Genomic DNA, 16259 nt, shown 5'->3' with positions numbered 1-16259 from the left:
TACGGCACAATATCACCCCTTGGTGGTAGCTTGCCGCAACTACACCAACACAGGTACAAGTACTTCCACTGGCCAGGCATTTGTCCAGAGTAAGCTGTTTAATGAGCCTCCGGGAAGGAACTAAATGAGATGAGAGCCGAGGTATTAGGTGGAAGGAGAAGGAGATAGAAGGAGAGAAAAAAAGGTTGGCAGGATTGAGAGCTGCAGTAAGTGGGGGTAAAAAAAAAAATGATAACAAGGTGTCACTTCAATTGGCTTGGTGTTAAGCTAGGCTAGTAAGTAAGGCTTTGGCAGGGTTAAAGCAATACGTGCACACTGAGAGTCACCACAATAATGACCATGCCAGAAACTGACGGACAAATGACTGCACAGATCCGTGTATGACTGTTTCTAGGTGACGGCATACCTTTTGTTTTTTTTGTTTTTACGTGTGTTCAGGACATATTTGTTTGTCTGCGGTTGCTTTTGCCCTGCTTCTCCTTGACTGACAGGTCATTAATGCACATGGAAGCCCACATATCTATCTGGCTGACAGAGTAAAACCAAACCATTATGTTAAAACCATTAGCAGGAGGCAGATTTCATGACACGCATGGTTTCCACGCCAGATGACTAAAATAGCTATAAATGGATTAAATTAAATATGCACAGATCCTGACTGACACAGACAAAAAATGCTCCTACATTTATGATTTCAGCGCTGTAATACTGTGGGACGATAATAACGTCTTTGTTTTAATAAAAAATGAAGATTTCCTCTCCCTGTTGCGTGCTATCGTGGGTATTTGTGTGTGCACCGGCGCTGAGTAGGACAATTATGCTATAAAAGCGCTCATTCGACATCTTAACATCACAGTGCATTGCACTCCATTGCACTGACCTTGGCTGTAATTGCAGCAGGACCTTTTCTTTTATGCATTGGACACCAGGATAGAGAAATTAAATGTCAACCAAGCCTGAGGGAGGAAGAAGCAAGGTATTGCACTGTATCGGATTGGAAGCCATCCAAAATGTCCGACATTCAGTCCCACTGTTCTCTCTGCTTCCCTCAAGAGAGCTCCAGTCTTGTACACACACACACACACACACACACACCATCAAGTACTTGGAAAGATGTCAGAAACAGTAAAATCGTACACTGAAATAGATACTAATGGAATTCTATGAGAGTCTATTTAACTGAGTACACACATCTATTCATTCAAGCAGACAAGCACAGAACTGCAAGACAACTGCATAAACAGAGTACACTCTACACACACACACACGCAGCGACACACACACCTGTCCCTAAACTATATAGAAGACAGAGGGATGGAGAGTATTCACATTTGGAGGGGAAATAGAGCATGTGGTGACAGCAGAGTGGTGGGAGCGTCCAGAGGGAGTCAGTGATGTGCAGCTGAGAGGAACCGCTTTGAGTCAAGGTTTCTCGGAGTCACAGGGGGAGGAGCACAACACCAGGCTTTTAAAAATATTTTTTTACGATTCAAAAAGTGCTCACTTACTTTTTTTCCCCCCTTTTGGGTACACATCATCGTCACACTTCAAGCGTTTAGGGACCAGAAATGGAGTAAAATATGATTCTTTCCTTAGATTAAGCACATTTCGAATATGCCAGCATACACTTAACTCTCATTTAGATAATGCAAAACAAAGTCATTTATTTTATATTACCATCCTCTCTGTGTCTATTTGTCATGCCACATGCAGAACATCACACATTTTTTGTCGTTAATCTTGTTCTACTTCATTCTTTTCCCAGTCCCATTTGGGATCACCATTACAAAAAACAGGCACTATTTGATATTCACTTGAAACTGATCACTCTTAGACTGCTCTTCAGGAAGTGGTGCAGCTGAAAGCTCCAGACCCCACGGCGGCCGTAGGGTGGTGAGGTGGTGGGTAGAAGAATATCTGAGAGGATAAATGGGCAGTTCAGCAAGGTACTGCGAAACGAGGTTGTGGATTGCCTTAAAGGTGAGGAGCAGAATCTTGAAATCAACACGATATTTAACTAGAACCGAATGGAGCTTCTGAAGGATGGGTGTGATTTAACTAAAGCAGAACAAGAATGGCAGTACTGTTAGGTGAGAGAGATGGACGGAGGCAATTAAAGTTCTGAAAACAGAAGTATGAGGACCTAGTGATGTTACTAATTTAAACTGATAATAGTTCTCTTTGCAAAAACACTATTTAATAGCATAACTTTTTAGATTTAGCTCAAAAGTAATTTATTTTAATAATTTATTTAAAGTAAGAGGACATTGGATAAATGAATGAAACAAAATGTCATCTTGGCTTGGTAAAAACTTTAAAAAGATCACTGTAAACAATGTGTAATATGCTCTTTTGCTATTATCACTACTTGGCAAAACACCACATGAGACTCAGTGGTTAGAAAGGCTCTTTCAAGGCTCCTCATCACATGTAAATGTCAAAATCCTGGGTATTATTCACAGACTGGTATTATATGATGAGTCATCATCCATATCTGAAGTGGGGAACTGAGTTTGCCCTTAAATTCCCACCAGACCTCTGAAGAAAGTTAATTCCATTGAACATGGCACTAGTTCATATTTCCACCATGCAAAGGCAGCAAACATTCATAATACCCCAGTGCAAACTTCCAATCCCTTATATAAGATCTCCAGCTGCATGAACACGCTTTAACGGAACAAACAGAAGCAGCCTTTTCATGAACGGCTTTAACAAAAACTGTCTGAACATACTGTTCTCGTGACAGTTTGACGCCTTGTCCTGCTGGGTGAGTCAGGTGCGCTTTTTAAATAAGCTGCGATTAGTATGCCATCGCTATTAAACATTCTGGGCACACGGTGTAGCAGCGGAGTATTTTGTTTGTGCGATTTTCCTTTTATCTTGAAATGTACTAAATTCCAATATTAAATTCCAGAGTGAAACTCAAGTCAGTTTGGCACACTTCGATGGCCCCAGCTTGTAATCACTTTATATTCAAAAGGTGTATGAAGGCAGGGAATATCTTTCACCAAAATCACCCCTTACTTTAACCCTCTCTAGCAGAGCATATTATGTGCAATTTACTATTTAGGACAGGAAATAAAAGTGATATGCATGAGTACTGCAAGCACATGGCTAAGTGTAACTTGTGAAAGGTCTGTAATATGTAAACATACTTTTCCACATGTGTATGCAGCTGTAATGCGGTCGTCTCATGAGTCTGAATGAACATTTTCCAATAGATATACAGTAATGTAAACAAGGTTTTCACAGGACTCTGCAAATCTGTGAAAAATAAAGTACACCCTATGGTTGGATGTGTCTGTGAAGCTTCTCAGTCATCCAGGTCATCGTAGTCAAAGGAGCTTGCAAAGAAAGGCGTCTGGACTTCTTTAAGTTGCTTGAAGACATTTCACCTCTCATCCAAGAAGCTTCTTCAGTTCTAAGGTCAAATGGTGGGGAGTCCCAGATTTACACCTAGTGGGAGTGTCCCCCCACAGAGGGACAAAAGGACCCCCTGATGATCCAGGGTTTTGGGTGAGCTCATTGTGAAACCTGGCCCCACCTTATCATGCGAATTTCTGAGGTCAGATGGCCCAGGATGTGAGTCGGTGTTAAGGCGTCTGGGGAGGGAACTCAAAACTGGATTATAGATGGCAGACAGTTGGTGTCTTAAACCACCGCCTCTGTTCAAATTGGATTGGATGTGGAACCACCTTAAGCGGCAATAACTTGAACTAATTATTGTCTGTGTAACTTTGTCTCTCACATCAGAGACATTTTGTCCCAATCTTCTTTAGATCACCTCACATTTGACTCCAGAACAGTCTGGCTCACAGAGGAATTGATGGCTGACTCAGTGCCTGCAAGATGCTCAGGTTCCTGTGGCTGCAAAACAAGCTCAAATCATCACCCCTCCACTAAATACGCTTGACAGCTGGTAAGAGGCGTTTGTGCTGATAATCTGTGGTTAGGTTTTGCCAGATGTGGGACTGTGCATTATTGTCCAACATGTCCACTTCAGTCCGTCCAAAGGCCAATATGGCAGAAGTTCTATGGTTTGTTTCAGAGCAAGTTTGCAAACCTAAGCAGAGCTGCCATTTTTTCCCCTCTTGTCACCCCTTCAGACATACTCGTTCATTCTTTTTGTAATTCTATTGTCATAAGCTTTAAGATTTAACGTGTTAACTGAGGCCTGTGAAGCTGGCACAGTCTGACCTTGGGGTGAATTTGCTGGGATGTCCACTCCTAGGAAGTTTGCAGCACAGTGTTAAGACACACCTGAATGCTCCAGACAAGCAAACTGCCAAAACCTCTGCCTTTATACAGGTACTTGGTGATGATCAATTAATGAAGCACATTTCCCATTTCCTATGGAATTAATGAATGCATAGTTATTTGAAAACTTCCTGTAAAAGGTTTGCAAATTTCTACATCTAATTTCAATTTTCTGTGTTCAGACATTTAGTAAGTAAATGTGATACACATGTAACAATATGAATGGAAACAGCATTTTTAATCAGTTTGCCACATTTATCAAACCCAATTTACTATTAAACATCCAGATTGCACATTTAAACTCTACCAAACACAAGTAATCCTTCACACTGTATCAATCAGCAAAACTGTGTTTTAACATTTGATAAACTGCTGCTCTTACATTACATTAAACAGAAATATGTAGCATTTTTTGCTAATGTAATCCACTTGTTTTGGGCTCTAATAACATGTCAGATTCATTTAAGGTCAGGTTTATACGTTCAGAAGTAGATGCACTGCATGCTACATGCTCTCTGGACAGTGGATCACTAAGGGATACCCACTTTTGGTAGATAAAGTACTCCAATGAGTTTTTCCTAGATAATGCGATAACATAACAAGTAACTTTTAAGTGGAAGTGATTTTGTAATGCAATTTAAAAGTCATGTTCAATGGAAAACAGTTTTGTAAAGTCATTTAATTCTAATTACAGGGCCTTGAAAAAGTCCTGTGTCAGTATTTTTCTCCACTGTTCCCCAAGGTCAGGAGTGGGTGCCTTTCTTGGATGTGGTAGGCATTTCTTAGGCTCCTTCTCCAGAATTGAACCCTAAATCTGTGTTACCCACAATCACCATGGTACGCACAAGATGTTCCATCGAAAGCTAATGGGGTGGACATTCGAATAAGATGTCCCTGGAGGGATTCCTTAGATAGGTTTTGGTCATAGATACCTGCAGGTCAGTCCTTATATGCATGTTAGCTCCAGAATTGTTATCCAAATAACCAAGGAGTGATCAAAGGAACCATAACTGATTTAATGAGCCATTCACAGCTTCACTGAGGCAGTTGCATGTACTTACACCAGCATGGATTAATCTGAGATAAGCATATACTACTGACAGGATCAATTAGGAAACCTCTTGGCTATCTTGGTCTGGCTGGGGAAAAAACAGCTCAGGCTGTGGTCTCTCCAGACTTCCTCCCCAAAACATGCATGTGGGTTAAATAGCAATTGTAAAATGGGTTCGGCGGGTTCAGGTTCCCTGAATTGTGGAAGAATAGTGATGGGCTGATGGATAGATTCTCCATCCTGGATGGATTTAATTAGACTGTGAAGCCTTGTAGCAGTGTTTTTTTTAAGTAAAAGAAAAATGCAGCATTTTAAGACCTCCTTTTCAGTCTTTTTAGAGCTGGGGGACGAATTATGTTATCCAGTCTGTACTTATGTCCTAATGAAAATGTTCTTTTCCTCTTTCATATTGTGCATGCTGTTCTTTTTCAGATGCAGCTAATGGAAGACAAACAACTTTTTGATTAAGCTCAGTGACCTTTCATGCAAAATAACAGAAATGTGTGCTGCTTTAATGTGAACGACTTTAATATTCCACATGTGTTATAGACACTGTGGAAACCCTGATTGTGAGTATAATTACGGTGATCATATCAGATTATAGTGTTTGCTGTGCTTGATTTCAGTTTGCATTAATTGCACCGCGGCAGCATATCAGACATACATATAAATTCTGAGTGCCTAAGTAGTTCAACCTAATATACATTTCTAAATATGTACAAATTGAATATATGTATATAAGTTTATTATAATATGCTAATCTGGGGCCAGGGGTGAAGAACGACAGCTCGAGGAGAGTGGGGTATGGGTGGGTAAAAGGATCGAAAAGTGGGTGAGTAGTGGGGAGATAAAAACAAAGACATATTGCTGCACATACCAGTCCTGAGTGACACTGGAGAACTACAGTCTTCAGAACAAGAATGAACACAAAATTAGCACATATTATCATAATCCTTCCCTGTTTTCAATGTTTTATGACTTCAGCCTGAATTACTCTCTTTTCTCATTTAGGTCTTATTACTCAAATCCAGCGTCACTGCAAGTCTTTGCTTCCACAGTGAACTGTGGGGCCACATGTGTAAGTCTGCCCCATTTGTTTTTCTATTCAGGCTGATAAGAGCTACATAGAAGTAGTCGTTTGACAAATACAAAAAAAATAAATAAATAACTACATGTAACAAATTCCATATACATAACATTCATTAAAGGGGGAGCAACCCAGCGAGGAATTAGAGGATTACAGGAGAGACTGAGGACGCTGCTCTGCTCTGAGGTGAGTCACAGCGACTTATTGAGTAGCTGACAATCCCGACTCTGCTGATAAACGATGAATACCTGAAAACACGACTGGATTACGGATGAGGAGATGTGGAGCGTGTGTGGCCATGCGCATCCAGGTGTGAACAGCTAAGTGCAGCTAGGTACAGCAGTCTCAGAAATGGAGGGAGGAATTAAGGACTATTCAGACTCATTGTCCCCAGCTTCCCTATGACTACTGCAAAAGTTCTGCTAGAAAACCAGCTCCCAAGACAAACTCACTTTCCGGCATCTTATCTGACTTACCACCAGATGGACCACCGCTATCAGTTCACGCTCCTCTATTTGAGTATGTATATATGAGATTATCTACCACTGTTGCTAGTCCATCCTTATGCTTACTTGAACAGAGGATTAGTTATGGACTAACTGTGATTAGCACCGAAGCCCACGATTAAACAAATCCACGCATACCGAGGTTTTGCACCTGTTACCTACACGAGTCCCCCAGCACTACAACAATGTTGCCAGATGAGGAGCCTTCCAGCACCCCTCCCAAGGACTCCAAGAAGGCCACATATATTTACTGCTTTTATTTACAACCTAATCACAAACTACAATTAGAGCTGGCACCTGACCTGAAGCTGCAGGGAACGGTTCAGGGAGGAGGATATTATTATTACTTGTAATTAAATGCTTGTGTGATATATTAGTTAAAAAAAATATTACCCGGACCTTCCCATGTGAATATAATACCCCATATCTCTCTAACAGTAGCTACTCCTCTACTATGGCCAAATTTTATTCAATCAGAAAAAATTATTATGGCTTCACATCGAGGCTTATGTTTAGGAATAATCCCCAACACATAAATAATATTGTTTATGGCCATATTTGAAATGTTTTGTCTCACTACTTACTCATTTTCAATGCAATCGATATCCATTTCTCGTGTAAAATGCTAGTTAGAACTCATTGCTAAAGTCTGTCTAAGCCCTATATGTATTTATATGGGGAAGCATAGAGTTTTGAGGTCCTGGGTTCCTGTGAAACACAGACCCTCTCCTGAAAGCCTTGTGAGTGGGGAGGCAGAATGAAGGTGGTAACAACCTCCTGCTCCTGCTGCCTGGCAACGCCTCTTCACTGGAGGACGAAAAGTGCTTCATTGTTTTTCTGCCATTCACAGCAGCTGTCTCAAGGTCCCTGTGTCTACAGGAGAAGAGGACTCCTTACTTTTTTCTGTTTTTCTATTTGTGCATCTGTGTTTGTGTCAATCTGTGTCTGAGGACGAGTCCAAGAAGCCATGTGCTGAATAAAACAAAGACAGCGGACCCCAGTGGGTAAAGGGTGATGTAAGGTCTCAATTAAAGCGTGCCACAGTTCCTCTGCTCACTTTGGTCTTCTGCCTCTCTGGGAATTTTTTTTTTTTTAGAGTTTGAGACATATGTTTCAATCATTAAGACAGAGAAAGGCAGGGAAAAGTAGAAAAAATATAGAAAGGCACAATGGAGGAGGGGATGAAGACCCAGCCCAGTGAGGACAGAAAAAGCCCGTCGCTGTCACAATTTCAATATCCAGTCACGTAATGCTACCTCGCTCACGCTGCTGCTTAGCTCCAACTTGGCTGCAGATCAATAAAATGTCACCTATCACCAGAAGCGTGGTTTCTCATACTAACCTCGAGGACAACATGCCGCATCTTTAGCTCAACCACCCGCCATATTTACACACACATTCTGTCAAACCTCCTTTCCCTCCCAAAGGCATTAAAGGTTTTAAACCAATGTTCTCCTACTCTTCTCCTTTTCTCACACAGCAAGGCCTTCGCTGAGGAAAGCTTCCCTTTCCTCACAATAATGAATGTTCTATGAAATCAGAGGGAGGGTTATTCTGTTTGATAATAAATACCAAGCATACACACCAAGGAATAAAGATGCATAGTGGCGAGTTTGCACACAATCCGACAGAGGCAAAGCAGTGAAGTGAGGGCAGACTCTTCTGTACTTTAAACCAATTGCACCAACAGCTTCAGAGCAGATAAAATGAGGTCTGGGGAAAAGAAATAAAAACACAACTCCATTTTTAAACCTTTAATATAAGTGCCCGAGTCTTCCTTTGACTCTCAAGGCCTGTAAATTGGGGAGCCTTATCTTCTTTCAGCGCCCTGTCACTCTTTTGTGCTCGTTTTGGTTGGCCTCAGAAAAACTCTTGTCTCTGATAATGGCACTCAGTGTCAGAGTCTTTCACCTCCATTTAAAAGGAGCATTATTACTCATTCATGGTGGCTGGAAGAACTGGGAGCTGTACAGCATATGCCATAGGTACCGTTCTGTGCAAGTGTAGTTAGCAGCAAACAATAAAGCTTGATGTATGCTCAAAATATTGCAAGACAACAAACTTGGGTTAGCGTGTTTATGATGAATTTTGGCTCAATAAAGCAAGGGTGCAATAGCCAAATGAATTTTTTTTTTTACTTGCTAGTTAAATAGCCACTTATAGCTCATGCTGTAAACACCGTTAGGCTGATTTATGTGGAGCTGCTTTATCAGAGCACAACAGGCCAACCAAGCACAATGGCAAAGATGGTGGGAATTAATATTTCCACGCCCCGTGCAAGTTGCTCTGAACTGGACTACTTGTAACACCGTAAAGATATGTCTACTTTTATTGCACTTCTCCTCAGATTTGATTTTTTTTTTAATGAAAAGTAGTTAATTGCAATACATCTAAGCTAATTTTTCAAACAAACATAAACTCAGATCTAGAAATAAGGCTCTCGTCTGTAATCCAAACAAAACTGCAGGATCTGTAAATAGTTTCGGCACATTGTGTAATGATTAAAGGTCACTGTTTTCGCTCTTGCAATCTCAGTTAATTGACTGCAGCTTTCCACCAGAATGGTTTAATTTGTGCTAATTACAATATGGAGGGAAAAAATAGAAGAAAGAAAAACAAATACCCTAAAAGTGGTTGATAAAATGTATAGCCTTTCTTCCCTTATACTGATAGTATTTTTTTTTTTAAAAATAATGCCTTGTAGTGATCATTTGCCTTGGTTGACTAAAGTGTATCACATAATTAAATCATGGCAAGGGCTTGTTAAATCTATAATATCAGTGAAATTGAGGGGTGATGTTAGCCTTAATCGACTTGCAGACTCGGACGATAAACAGTTTTAACAAATGACTGATGGCATGTCCTCGCTGCATTGGATATCTTAAATAAGAGGCACTTCTGCAGGAATCTCTTTATGGAGGAGAATCTATCCCACACACACTCTTTTGTACCTGGGGAGATGAAGATTAAACCCAAATGAATCTCTTGGCAAAGAGTCAGAGGACCATTAAAACCTCCAGCAAAGTTCAAGTTCTTATAATGAACTAAACACTTTTTTTTGACCTGCTTTATAATCACAGTTTATAAATGTGCCACAGGAAGCAATTACTCTGTGCAGCTAAAGCCTGATTTAGATGAGGAGATCACAGTGGGAAGTCTACTTTAGTTTGAAGCACTACAGCAACGATCTACTGGCATACTGTACACACCGAGGGAATATCTGGTCTTCTGTTTCGACTAAGTAACATGCTGCTGTTTGTATGTCGTCAGGCAATTCAATTAAACGAACCACAGAAAAATGTTGTAAATATTTGAAGGGGAAAAATGTAGTGAGCTCAAAGAATTGTTTAAAAAAGTTAAAATGTTTCATTATTCCTACTTATTACCTCTGAAGAGAGAAAGCACTTTAAAGCCTTCATAGTTTTGACAAAACCGCCATCTAACCTTTTTAAATATTCCCTTTTTAGTCTGCAGACCAGACAGCAAACCTGAAAACAGACAAATGATGGATAATGCCTCCATCCCATAATGAAACATAAAAGCTTTTCACTGATTTATGGGTGCAGTTAAAGGGAAAGCAACTTTTTAGGCTGCCATCAGAAAGTAATGTTCTGAATAATGATATATGCTGCTGGCTTTAAGCACACGTTCTGCTACATCTGAATCAGATAAATTGAGAATGAAATTACAAAAGACCATCACGGAGTTGGTGCCTCGGGCATGCAAGTTAAAAACTGCTCATCAAACAATGTGTTGTTGCTGTGTGGGTCATCGCTGCAGCTGGGATCATAGAAAAAGAAGCCGGAGCAGAAATGTTGTTGGTTTTAGCTGACCAAAAGAAATTATGAATCAAATGCTTGCATCATGAATTCTTTGTAAAAGAAGGGGCTACATGCAACTACTCTATATAGACACAAGTATTGGGCCACACCTCTTTATCTTTGAGGTCACAGGTGTATAAAATCAAGCAGCTACCATGCAGTTCACAAACATTTGTGAAAGAATGTGTCAATCTAAAGAGCTACTGTAATAGGACGCAACTTCCTGTGACACGTCTTCACTCCTACACTACATTGCCAAAAGTATTCACGCACCCTTCCAAATCATCGGATACAGGCGTTCCAATCACTCCCACGGCCACAGGTGTATAAAATCAAGCACCTAAGCATTCAGACTGCTTCCACAAACATTTGTGAAAGAATGGGTCGCTCTCAGGAGCTCAGTGAACTTCAGTGTGGTACCATGACAAGATGTCACCTGTGCAACAAGTTCAGTCATGATATCACTACTAAATATTCAAAAGTCAGTTGTTAGTGGAATTATGACAAAGTGCAAGTGAATGGGAATGACAGCAACTCAGCCACAAAGTGGTAGGCCATGTGAAATCATAGAGCTGGGTTAGTGGCGTCATGGTCCAGGTTGACTGCCCGTTTCCACCTCTGGGCGGAGCCATTCCATTCAGCGTTCTGTCCACACCTGTCAGCAATTAGGCTGCCTGTATTTAAGACCAGTGATCTCATCACCAGATCTATAGCTAACCTGTTTTAGTGTTGGCCGCCAAAGCTCTCACAGTTACTAGTCCCACTTACCTTGTTTGTTTTTTTCTTTTTCCAGTAATCTTGTTCACCTACTAACAATACTCATCTTTATTTGGACGCTGGTCTTCTCAGGAGCTTCACTGTAACAGTCCATGCTCTACTCCTCTCTTCATTCCATCTGCCTGCCTCCCTGCCATGGCTACTGGGATTCATGCAATCACGACATCTGACAGGAAACTCACCCGGACCTCTCTGACTGCTTTCCCCACCACGTTGTTCTCCACCTGCGAACGAGTAAGAGACTGAAAGTCACCTGACTTACTTACCTGACACCTCTTTGGAACTCTCCTGACATTTCTCTCCTCTCGTTGCAGTGACTCTGAGCACCTTCTCCAAACCACGACCCATTTCACCTTTAGCCCCCGTTCGTGGACTCTTTAATCTGTATAGTTTCATCGCTCTACGTCTGGCTCACAGTTCATGTTTGAATTATAGTGCCTCCGTCCGTGTCCGCGTTTGGGTTCATTCTCCTGGCCCTGACAAGCAGATGCTGAAGCACATAGTGTGCAGAGGTTACCAACTTTCTACAGAGTTAATCGCTGCAGCCCTCCAAACTTCATGTGGTCTTCAGCTCAAGAACAGTGCATAGAGAGCTTCATTAAATGGGTTTCCAAGGGGTAGTAGCTGTTGTAGGTTTTAGCAATATTGGCTTATCTCAACTGGCACCCTGTTACAGCCATAATCTAATAATCAGGCCCCATCTTATCTTAAAAACCTTCTAATAACATATCACCCCAATAGAGTACTTTATTCTATTCAGACTTACAAAGTCAAGAATTGTAAGATGAGGTTGACTGACATATTGTTTGTATATCAAACAATGCCTAGCTTTAAAGCAGCTGGCTTGACTTGGGTGTGGATACAAAAATAAAAGTAACAGTAAGTTAAAAAAAAATAAATAAAAAAAATAAAAAAATAAAAAATTAGATCAAGGTTCACAAACACAGCACAAAACAGCTGAACAAAAGACCACGGAAGTTGAATAAAACATAAGACAACGCAATAGCGGTGGAAAAAAAAATTGTCACAAAACACAAATGAAATATGCTTAAAAGAAGCAGAGGTTTCATTAGTGTTGTGAGGGAGAAAAATATGCAGTAATGTGTGTTCTTATTGCATGATTCATATAATACTGTAGATACAGCTAATAGCTGCGGTTACTTCCGCAGCTGTTCCTACATTACTGTCTGCCCAAAAACACTTTCATTTTATTTTGTTCAACCTTTGTGTTGTGTTGTATTATGATTTGTGTACTTTTGCAGCATTTTTCTATCTGCTGGAAGCTTAAGTTGCAGTGCAGTTGACTGCAAAGAGCCACCACAGTATGTCCTGGTTAAATAAATAAACGTGAAGGAAAAAAAAAAAAAAAAATCATGACAGCCAGATAATTGAGCGTGCGCACATATATATATTTTATCCTTACTGTAAACATGCAAATGTTTAGTAACAAGATTTGCTGGTCTTTGAGGGATCTGTGGAATAAGTTTTTCAAAAAAACAAATACAAAAAAAAAAACAGACGCAACATTACAATAAGCTACCAGAAAAAACAGTAATACTGAAATCTGTGGAGAACACGCGCGCGCACTTGCACAAACACCGATTACACAAGGACGACAAGGACAAGCAATAAAAACCAGCTCCTAAAAGCCTAGGAAAAGCCCATACACACATACAGTACAGGGATATGCATGCACCTGGCAATAGCAACATTTATCCTTCCATTTTTATACCTGTTTATCCATTCAGGGTCACAGAAGTAGCATCATAAAGTCTGATCGCACCCATTAAGTCTCCATTAAAAATATGCCCAATAAATCATGTTGCTGATTTTCTTTCCTTTTTGCTTTTATTTGACTGCATCAAAATTGATTTGATTAATATTTTATTATGATCTAATAAAATTAGTCGATTTTCCTTCAGTTAACCTGAACTGTTTATCACCAGTGCCCCCACTGATGTCCTGATGCCAGTTTATATCAGACTGACAGCAAAGAAGAGTCTTTTCACAGCACAGCTTGTCACAGGTGAGGTGATGAGTGCCTTAGGTGACCATTCATCTTGGAAACTCTCTCATTGGGGCAGGTGTCAAGTGGTTCAACAAGTGATGGAAAGCTTCTCTTTGCGACCTCTCTTTTAAACTGCTGTACAAACAATGTCCTCCACAGCGGTGCTTGCTGACTGTATTAGGTCTGAATTAGCAGCTAGAGGGAAAATAGTTCAAGGGCTGGCATTTTTAAAACTGTTGGCTAAACTTGAACTTTCTTTATCCTAGTGTGCCTGGTGTTTTGTTTTTTTTTTCTTTTTTCTTCTCACATTACATAACCAGTTGCATGTGAGGTAGGTGGTTTCTCATACTATTCTTACTTAAAATCAAAATTCCAGGGTCACAGACATAATTTAAAACGTTTGGTCATTAAAAACAATGCAAACAGTAGTGGTAAAAATAAGCAGCAAGTGTCAAATATTTTTGTGTCTTTCACAATGTAGTGCAGCCCAAGAATTCATTGATGGGGTGCAAGTGAAAACACAAGGACATTAAACTATCTTTAGCCTGCCAGCTCCTGAGTACAGGACTTTACAAGTCTCTGTAAAGTGCATCTGTGCCCACACAGATAATGGTTTGAGCAATTCAATGCACCTTAATGTCACGTTTGCTGCCTCGGCAACCTCATCCCAGACAGCTACCCTGCTTAAAAACAAATAGTACTACCAATAGTGACAGCTGGTTTTAAAAATATTAACCACTGTTGTGTGGTACATGTAAAAACGAGCAACAAACCAACAATATCTAGACCTGATTACAGGTTTTACAAGTCATACAGTCCAAAACAAATTTAAAAATTGCACATTACAGCTTACAGTCATATGAAGAAGAAAGTTTTTATAGTACAAGTAGTATCTTTACTGCTTCCATAGGATTTAAGAGGGTCCTTTCAGGCATGCCAATCATATCCCAGGAGTCTCTCTCTCTCTCTCTCTCTCTCTCTCTCTCTCTCTCTCTCTCTCTCTCTCTCAGTCAACTTCCTGAAGGCCTGAGTCATGGAGTGCACACATGATTATGGCCTAATGATGTTCACCTGAAAGGAGTTCTCCAATCACCCACTGATAGTGGGTTGAACCATCTGATGAGAGCTGAGGGGTGTAGTGGGCTGAATTTTCAGTTTGATTTGACTTAGTTAGTTTGGATATTGTTTAGCTGGGGGGTGTTTTGTAATCGGATATTTGTGAGGTGTGTCAAAATAACCACAGTATTTCACTGTATAGGTTTTTGTAGCTGGGCTGTGTCGGAGGGGGGGACTTTTTACATTTTATTGGTGATGGTATGACCAGCATCTATTTAAGGAGGAGTTTGTGAGGCTCGAGCGGGTATTTCTAGATGTGTTGCTGGTGAGCATGACAAAACCTCTGTACCAGAAAAAAGAGAGAATATATTCAAATCTTTGAAAAACTGTTGAAGGCTCGTGTGGTGTTTTTTTTTTTTTTTTTTTCTCTCTCCCCCCCCCATTTGATCCCCTTCACATTGCCTTGCTACCGCTACACAGTCCAATTAGAAAAAGGTTAAACAAGTATGACTTGTATGGAACTGTTGCCAGATTTGCATCAAAACAAAATCACAAGACTTTAGGAACAATGGACAGATGAGTTCAAAGCAGTAAAAACCAAATCAGCACAAACATCTCATACATCTGTCAAGCACTTGTTTTGCAGCCACAGGACACGGGCACTGACTTAAGAGAACTGTGCATGAACTAATTCCCCCAAATCTCAATGAACAGAAGAAACATTTGTTGCGAAATCAGTTTTACCCCGGTTCTTTTCATTCCTCGAGCGTCCAGAGATGGCACCGGACTCCGTAGTCATTTTCACAAAATCTTTATTCATCTTTACTCATCTTCATTTAAGCACTTCTAGAAGGGAAGACGAGGCCGGTGTCCCTCTGCAAAAAGTCTTCACCCCTTTGTTAGTTACAGCCAGCTTTATAGAAGTGACCCCATCATAAAACCCCCTACGGTGTGCTGCAAACTCTGTCTGTGTCTATGTGCACGAGCACATGAATGCCTACATGTGCGCGTTCCCTTGTGTCTATGTGAGTGCTTGTGTGTGCCTGTGTATGCATACCTGCGTGTAGGCGTGAGTGCACATGAGTGAGTGTGCGTGTGGATGTGTGTGCGTGACAGTTAAAACACTGTGGATGTAGGTAACTCCCAAGTCATAAAACCCCTCTCCCTTCCAAACCACAGTTATCCAGTTAGAAATGTTGAACCTAGAATCTTCTGATCCGTAGTCAGACGCATTATCCATTGCGCCACTGGCCCCCCTACCCCCTAGAAATGTTGAGACCCCCACCCTAAGACTTCCTCTGGGGAATTTCCACTCAGTGGGGGAGGTCTCCTACACTCTACTCCTAAGTTCACGACACAATCAGCCTTTATTATATTGAGGGCCGTGTCAGTGTCTCTACAACACTTCTACATTATATTTTAACACATTTCTAAACTCTAAATCAGCTAAATATTCTACACATTGTAAAGAAAAGTGGGTCAAAATTCCTCCACAGTGATGTGAAAGACTAATAAAGTCAAGCAGAAAATGACTTCTACTAGTTCCATACATCCATTGATTCCTCTTATCCAGTTCAAGGTTGTGCTGGAGCCTATCTAGGCTAACACAGAGACAGACAATCATTCACATCTACAGCCAATTTAGCATCACCACTTAATTAACCTAACACATCTTTGCTCTGTGGGAAGAAGCAAA

At 40.6% G+C, this 16259-nt stretch overlaps 1 long non-coding RNA gene across 3 annotated transcripts in view; it reads left to right on the top strand.

Annotated features, from left to right (window-relative positions):
• Positions 1–13809, top strand: part of LOC113035416 (uncharacterized) — a 28693-nt gene extending 14884 nt beyond the window's left edge. The window contains exons 2-6 of one of the 3 annotated variants that reach the window (XR_013911740.1): positions 3754–3919; positions 6320–6386; positions 6517–6581; positions 11572–11733; positions 11814–13809. This is a non-coding gene — a long non-coding RNA (uncharacterized LOC113035416). Of the gene's footprint in view, positions 1–3753; positions 3920–6319; positions 6387–6516; positions 6582–11515; positions 11734–11813 lie in introns of all 3 variants that reach the window. The other 2 variants (XR_003274343.2, XR_013911741.1) reach the window with 2 other exon arrangements.
• The last annotated feature ends 2450 nt before the right edge of the window (positions 13810–16259 follow it).

This window comes from Astatotilapia calliptera, chromosome 2 (genome assembly GCF_964374335.1).
Source record: "Astatotilapia calliptera chromosome 2, fAstCal68.1, whole genome shotgun sequence".
NCBI classification, from domain to species: Eukaryota; Metazoa; Chordata; class Actinopteri; order Cichliformes; family Cichlidae; genus Astatotilapia; species Astatotilapia calliptera.
This window is presented reverse-complemented; position numbering and strand designations above follow the sequence as displayed.